Source organism: Rattus norvegicus, chromosome 8 (genome assembly GCF_036323735.1).
Source record: "Rattus norvegicus strain BN/NHsdMcwi chromosome 8, GRCr8, whole genome shotgun sequence".
NCBI classification, from domain to species: domain Eukaryota; kingdom Metazoa; phylum Chordata; class Mammalia; order Rodentia; family Muridae; genus Rattus; species Rattus norvegicus.
This window is the reverse complement of record NC_086026.1, coordinates 44,045,504-44,053,908: the sequence shown is the minus strand read 5'-3', so window position 1 is coordinate 44,053,908 and position 8,405 is coordinate 44,045,504.

The window sequence follows — 8,405 nt, the reverse complement described above, 5'->3', positions numbered from 1 at the left end:
GGAATGGGTTCATTTCTGGGTCTTCAATTCTATTCTACTGGTCTATCTGCCTGTCTCTGTACCAACATCATAAACTTTTTATCACTATTGCTCTTTAATACTCCTTGAATACAGGGGTGGTGATTCCGCCAGAAATTGCATTATTGTTGAGGATACTTTTATCTACCCTGGGTTTTTTGTTATTCCAAATGAATTTGCAAATTGTTCTGCCTAACTCTACGAAGAATTGGATTTGAATTTTGATGTGAATTGCATTGAATCTGTAGATCACTTTGGGAAAATGTCCGTTTTTACTATAGTAATCCTGCCAATCCATGAGCATGAGAGATCTTTCCATCTTCTGAGATCTTCAATTTCTTTCTTCAGAGCCTTGAAGTTCTTATCATACAAATATTTTGCTTGCTTTGTGAAAGTCACAACGAGGTATTTTATATTACTTGGGATTATTATGAAGGGTGGCGTGTCACTAATTTCTTTCTCAGCTTGTTTATCTTTCGTGTAGAGGAAGCCTACTCATTTATTTGAGTTAATTTTATACCCAGAACATTTGTTGAAGTTATTCATCAGGTTTAGTAGTTCTCTGGTGTAAGTTTTGGGGTCACTTTAATATACTGTCATTTAATCTGCAAATAGTGATATTTCGACGTCATCCTTTCCAAGCTGTATCTCCTTAACCTTTTTTTGTTGTTGTTGTTGTTGTTGTCTGATTGCTCTGGCTAGGACTTAGAACTATATTGAATAAATAAGGAGAGAGTGGACAGCTTTGACTAGTCCCTGATTTTATTGGAATTGTTTCAAATTTCTCTTCATTTAGTATGATGTTAGCTACTGGTTTGATGTATATGGCTTTTACTATGTTTAGGTATGGGCCTTGAATTTCTCTTCTGTCTAAGACTTTTATTATAAAGATGTCTTGAATTTTGTCAAATGTTTTCTCAGCACTTAATGAAATGATCATGTGGTTTTTATCTTTCAGTTTGTTTATATAGTGGGTTACGTTGATCGTTTTCTGTATATTATACCATGCCTTTATCTCTGGTATGAAGCCTACTTTCAGGATGAATGATTGGTTTGATCTGTTCTTGGATTCTGCTTGCAAGAATTTCATTGAATATTTTTGCGTGAATAATCATAAGCGAGATTGGTCTGAAGTTCTCTTTCTCTGTTGAGTCTTTGTGTGCTTTAGGTGTAAGAGTAATTGTGGGTTCATAGAAGGAATTTAGTAGCCCTCCATCTGTTTCAATTTTGTGGAATAGTTTGAATAGTATTGGTATGAGGTCTTCCATAAAGGTCTGATAGAATTCTGCAAGGAACCCATCTGGACCTGGGCTCTTTTTGGTTGGGAGATTTTTAATGACTGCTCCTACTTCTTTTGGAGTTATGTGGTTGTGTAAATGGTTTATCTGTTCCTGATTTAACTTTGGTACCTGGTGTGTATCTTGGAAATTGTCCATTTCCTCCAGATTTTCAAGTTTTATTGAATATAGTATTTTGTAGTAGCATCTGAAGATTTATTTTAGTATCCTCTGATTCTGTTGTTATGTCTCCCATTTGATTTCTGATTTTGTTAATTTGGTCATACTCTCTGTGTCCTGTGGTTAGACTGTCTAAGAGTATTTCTATCTTGTTGATTTTCTCAAAGAACCAGCTTTTGGTTCTGTTGATTCTTTGTATCATGCTTTTTGTTCCTACTTGGTTGATTTCAGCCATGAGTTTGATTGTTTTCTGCTTTCTACACCTCTTATGTGTATTTGCTTCTTTTTGCTCTAGAGCTTTTAGGTGTGCTGTCAAGATGCTGATATATGCTCTCTCCTGTTTCTTTCTGCATACATTCAGAGCTAGGAGTTTTTTTTTTCTTAGCACAGCTTTCATTGTGTCCCATAAGTTTGGGTATGTTGTACCTGCATTTTTGTTAAATTCTAAGAAGTCTTTAATTTCTTTCTTTCTCTCATCCTTGAACCGGTTATCATTGAGTAGAGCATTGTTCAACTTCCATGTATATGTGGGCATTCTTCCCTTATTGTTACTGAAGACCAGCTTCAGCCCATGGTGGTCTGATAGGACACATGGGGTTATTTCTATCTTTCTGTATCTGTTGAGGCCTGTTTTATGACTAATTATATGGACAATATTGGAAAAAGTGCCATTAGGTGGTGAGAAGAAGGTATATCCTTTTGTTTTAGGATAGAATGTTCTATAAATATCTGTTAAGTCCATTAGGTTCATGACTTTTCTTAGTCTGTCTATGTCTCTGTTTAATTTCTGTCTCCATGATCTATCCATTGATGAGAGTGGGGTGTTGAAATCTCCTAATATTATTGTGTGGGGTGCAATGTGTTCTTTGAGCTTTAGTAAGGTTTCTTTTATGTATGTAGGTGCCCTTGTATTTGGAGCATAGATATTTAGGATTGAGAGTTCATCTTGGTGGATTTTTCCTTTGATAAATATGAAGTGTCCTTCCTTATCTTTTTTGATGACTTTATGTTTAAAATTGATTTTATAAGATATTATAATGGCTATTCCATCTTGCTTCTTCCGACCATTTGCTTGGAAAGTGGTTTTCCAGCCTTTCACTCTGATGTAGTGTCTGTCTTTGTTTCTGACGTGTGTTTCCTGTAGGCAGCAGAATGCAGGGTCCTCACTGAGTATCCAGTTTGTTAATCTATGTCTTTTTATTGGGGAGTTGAGACCATTGATGTTGAGAGATATTCAGGAATAATGATTATTGCTTCCTGTTATATTCATATTTGGATGTGAGATTATGTTTGTGTGCTTTTCTTCTCTTTGCTTTGTTGCCAAGACAATTAGGTTCTTCCTTTTCCTAGGGTGTAGCTTGCCTCCTTATGTTGGGCTTTACTATTCATTATCCTCTGTAGCGCTGGGTTTGTACAAAGATATTGTGGAAATTTGGTTTTGTCATGGAATATCTTTGTTTCTCCATCTATGTTAATTGAGAATTTTGCTGGATACAGTAACATGGGCTGGCATTTGTATTTTCTTAGTGTCTGTATGATATCTGCCTAGGATCTTCTGGCTTCCATAGTGTCTGGTGAGAATTCTGGTGTGATTCTCATAGGTCTGCCTTTATATGTTACGTGACAATTTTCTCTTACTGCTTTTAATATTCTTTCTTTGTTTTGTGCATTTGGTGTTTTGACTCTTATGTGAAGGGAGGAGTTACTTTTCTGGTCCTATCTATTTGGAGTTCTGTAGGCTTCTTGTATGTTTATGGGCATCTCTTTCTTTAGGTTAGGGAAGTTTTCTTCTATGATTTTGTTGACGATATTTACTGATCCTTTTAGCTCGGAGTCGTCACTCTCTTCTATACCTATTATCCTTAGGTTAGATCTCCTCAGTGAATCCTGGATTTTCTGTATGTTTTGGATCAGTAGCTTTTTCTGCTTTACATTATCTTTGACCGTTGTGTCAATGATTTCTATGGAATCTTCTGCTCCTGAGATTCTCTCTTCTATCTCTTGTATAATGTTGGTGATGCTTGTATCTACAGCTCCTTTTCTCTTCCTTTTGTTTTATATATCCAGGGTTGTATCCCTTTGTGCTTTCTTTATTGCTTCTATTTCAACTTTTAATTCCTTCACGTGTTTGATTGTCTTTTCCTGGAATTCTTCCAGGGATTTCAGTGATTCCTCTCTGTAGGCTTCTATTTGTTTATTTATGTTTTCCTCTGTTTCTCTAAGGGAGTTCTTTATGTCTTGCTTGAAGTCCTACATCATCATGATCAAATGTGATTTTAGATCTAGATCTTGCTTTTCTGTTGTGTTTGGATATACAGTATTTGCTTTGGTGGCAGAATTGGGCTCTGATGATGCCATGTAGTCTTGGTTCTTGTTGCTTGGTTTCTTGCACTTGCCTCTCACCATCAGGTTGTCTCTGGTGTTACCTTTTTCTGCTATTTCTGACAAGTGGCTAGACTGTGCTATAGGCCTGTGTGTCAGGAGTGCTGTAGACCTATTTTCATGTTTCTTTCAGCCAGTTATGGGAATAGAATGTTCTGCTTTCTGGCGTGTAGTCTTCCCTGTCTACTGGTCTACAGCTGTTTCTGTGGGCCTGTGTCCTGAGTCCACCACACAGGTCGCTTGGAGCAGAAAAGTTGGTCTTACCTATGGTCCTGTGGCTGAATTTGCTCTTGGGGCCTCCTTTTGAGCTCTCCCTGAGGGCAGCAAACAGGAGGGCCTGTGCCGCCTTTTCCTGGGGCTCCCGTGCACCAGGGTCCCAGATGGCATTAGGTGTTTTCCTCTGGAGTCAGAAATGTGGGCAGAGTATAGTCTCTTCTGACTTCCCAAGTGTGTCTGCCCCTCTGAAGGTTTAGCTCCCCCTCCCACAGGATTTGTGTGCATAGAACTGTTGACCGGGTCCCTTCAAGTCAGGGTGGTGTCTAGAACACAGTGTACCTGCCGCTTGAGTGCCCCTATCTTCTGGTTCCCAGAGGCCCTATACAGTTTCCTCTTGGGCCAGGGATGTGGGCAGGGGTGGGCAGTATTGGTGGTATCTCCTGCTCTGCAGTCTCAGTAGTGCCCACCTGTCTGGGCAGTGAGCTCTCTCTCCCAAGGGGTTTGGGAGCAGTGTGAAAATACGTATCATGAAGTATTCAAAATTCCAAAGAACTGAAATATATGATTGAAGAAATGCTCTTTCGACAATGTCAGATGCTGTAATTAGAAATTATTTCTCTGGTCAAATATGTCTGCATTTTTTAGATATATTTATAAAACAATAGTTTTTGTATGGTAGTTGCTGGGTACAACATACGATGAAAAGGACTGCCAGCAGTAGGCTGCGATGGAGACATCTCAGAAGCCCACAGCGGCTCCTTGTAAATAGGGTGTTGTCTGGGACCCTGAGAAGCAGGAGACACATCTGTCCAGGGGACCCGCCAACTGAAATAAGAGGCTGCCTGGAGTAGGCCAGGAGGGAGACATCTCAGTAGCCCGCAGCACCTCTTAGTAAAAACTGGTTGTTCCCATTTGTCCTAACCTTAGCCCTGGACAATGGCTGTATAGAATTCATTGGTATGTGACTGCCATTCAGTTGGCCTTGGTATGTATAATTATTCTATTATATCAGACATTCCTTCTTCTTTCTCATTCCTTTCTTATGAAGTCTGTGAAACTAGATGTTCCATGATGTTAAGATTCTTAAACAATTTGAAATTGAGGCATATGGACACAACAAAGCACAGCCCTAATGGCCCAGGTGCATGCTGTGTGTTCTCATCTTGGAAACAATGTCTAGCCAGAGCGATCAGACAACAAAAGGAGGTCAAAGTAATACAAATTGAAAAGGAAGATGTCAAAATATCACTATTTGCAGATGATATAATAGTATACTAAATGACTTAAAAAGTTCCACCAGAGAACTACTAAGCCTTAAAAACAGCTTCAGCAAAGTGGCTGGGTATAAAATTAACTCAAAAAAATCAGTAGCCTTCCTCTACATAAAAGATAAACAGGCTGAGAAAGAAATTAGGGAAACGACACCCTTCAATATGGTCCCAAATAATATTAAATACCTCGGTTTGACCTTAACCAAGTAAGTGAAAATCTGTATGATAAGAAGTTCAAGTCTCTGAAGAAAGAAATTGAGGAAGATATCAGAAGATGGAAAGATCTCCCATGCTCATGGGTAGGCAGGATTAATATAGTGAAAATATCCATTTTACCAAAAGCAATCTACAGACTCAGTCCAATCCCCATCAAAATTCCAATCCAAAATTCCAAAATTATTCATAGATTTAGACATAATGATTTGCAAATTCATCTGGAATAATAAAAAACCCAGGGTACCTAAAACTATCCTCAACAACAAAAGGAATTCCAGGGGAATCACCATTGCTGACCTCAAGCAGTATTACAGAGTAATAGTGATTAAAAACTGTATGGTATTGGTACAGAGACAGGCAGTTGGACCACTGGAATAGAATTGAAGACCCAGAAATGAACTCACATACCCATGGTCACTTGATTTTTGACAAAGGAGCAAAAACCAACCAATGGAAAAAAGATAGCATTTTCAACACATGGTGCTGTTTCAACTAGAGGTCAGCATGTAGAAGAATGCAAACTGATCCATTCTTATTGCCCTGTAGAAAGCTTAAGTGCAAGTGGGTGGAGGACCTCCACATCAAACAAGATATATTTAAAGTAACAGAAGAAAAAGTGGGAAAGAATCTCGAACACACAGGCACTGAAGAAAATTTCCTGAACAGAACACCAATTGCTTACTGTCTAAGATCAACAATTGGCAAATGGTGTCTCATAAAGCTACAAATCTTCTGTAAATCAAAGGACACTGTCGTTAGCAGAAAATGACAACCAACAGACTGGGAAATTTTTTTTCTAATTCTAAAACTGATAGATGACTAACATCCAAAATGTACAAAAAAAACCCATGAAGTTATACTACAGAAAGACAAATCACCCTATTAAAAATGAGGTACAGAGCTATACAAAAATTCACAGCTGAGGAATATTGAATAGCCAAGAAGCACTTAAAGAAATGTTCAAAATCTTTAGTCATCAGGGAAATGCAAATCAAATCAACCCTGAGATTCCATCTCACACCAGTCAGGATGGCTAAGAGCAAAAAGCTGTGAGGATGTGGAGAAAGAGTAACAGTCTTCTATTGTTATTGGGATTGCAAACGGGTACAACCATTGTGGAAATCAGTCTGGAGTTTCCTTAGAAAATTGAGAATTGCAGCACATGAGGACCCAGCTATTCCTCTCTTTGGCTTATAACTAAAAGTTGCTCCAACATACAACAAAGACACATGCTTCACAATGATCATAGCAGCCTTATTTATAATATCCATAAGCTGGAAAGATCCCAGAAGCCCTCTAACAGAGGATGGATACAGAAAATGTTGTGCATCTACCCAGTGGTGTACTGCACAGCTGTCAAAAACAATGACTTCATAAAATTCACTGGCAAATGGAAAAAACTAGAAAATACCATCCTGAATGATGTAACTCAATCACGGAAAAATACACATGGTATGCACTCATTGATAAGTCAATATTAGCCCAAATGCTTGAATTACCCAAAATGTACAGACCACATGAAACTGAAAAAGGATGACTAAAATGTGGATTCTTCACTGTTTCTTTAAAGAGGGAAGAAAAATACCCATAGGGGGTTATAGAGAGGCAAAGTATAGAGCAGATACTGAAGGAATGCCCATTCAGAGCCTTCCTCACATGTGGTTCATACATATACGGCCACCAAAACTAGACCAGATAGATGAAGCTAAGAAATGCAGGCTAACAGGATCCAGATATAGATCTCTCCTGAGGGACACAGCCAGAATATATCAAATACAGAGGTGAATGCCTGCAGCAAACCACTGAACTGAGAACGGGACCCCGGTTTGAGGAATTAGAGAAAGGCCTGAAAGAACTGAAGGCAGTTGAGACCCCATAAAAACAACTATGCCAACCAACCAGAGCTTCCAGGGACTAAACCAGTTCCAAAAGACTATACATAACTGACCCTGGGCTCCAACTGCATAGGAAGCAGTGAATAGACTTGTTTTGGCACCAGTGGAAGGAGAATCCCTTCATCCTGCCAAGGATGGACCCCCAGTGTACGGGATTGTTGTGGGGGGGCATTAATGGGGGGTGTTTGTGGAGGGGAAAACCAGTCTATAAGGGGAGTTGGAAGGGTTAAGTGGCTGATGGTCTTGTAACCAGGAAAGGGAATAACTTTTGAAATGTAAATAAGAAATAACCAATTTATCAAAAATGGAAGATAAAAATTAAAATAAAAATAAAATGGAAAGAAAGACAACAAGAGGAAAAAAGTCCACATGAATGCATTTGTAATTTATTTTAGATTTCAGTGAAATTTTAGGGTTTTGAATTTTTTCCAAATAGCTATTTCTAAAACCTTTCATTCAATAATATGAGAACATATTAAATAGGTCTCATTTTTAATGAAATGTATTAGTTATTCTTCTGTTGCTGTGTTAAACTCCCTGAACAATAGACAACTTTAAAAATAGAGTTCCTTTTTGCGTTAGCTTCCAGAGAGATGGCTCTGTCCTTCCATGGGGGCATCGATCTATCCTGGAAGTGCAGTAAGTGCAGTCTTGACAGCAGGAAGTTGAGAGCTCCTTATCTTCAACATCTATAATTTCAAGTTGAAGCACAGGGAAAACGGGAGAGTAGGGAAAGTCTTTAAACTCTCAAAGCCCACCCTCCTAGTGACATACTTCCTCCAGCAGGGTTGAACTTCCTGTTGCAGTATCTGAGCCAAATGGATTAAATGTTCCAGTGCCTGAGCCAATGGGAGACATTTTCATTCACACCATCCAATGAAATAATGTTTCACTCTCTCCCTCCTAACAAATGTAATTTCAGTATCTACTAAATTAAGAAACATCCTTTA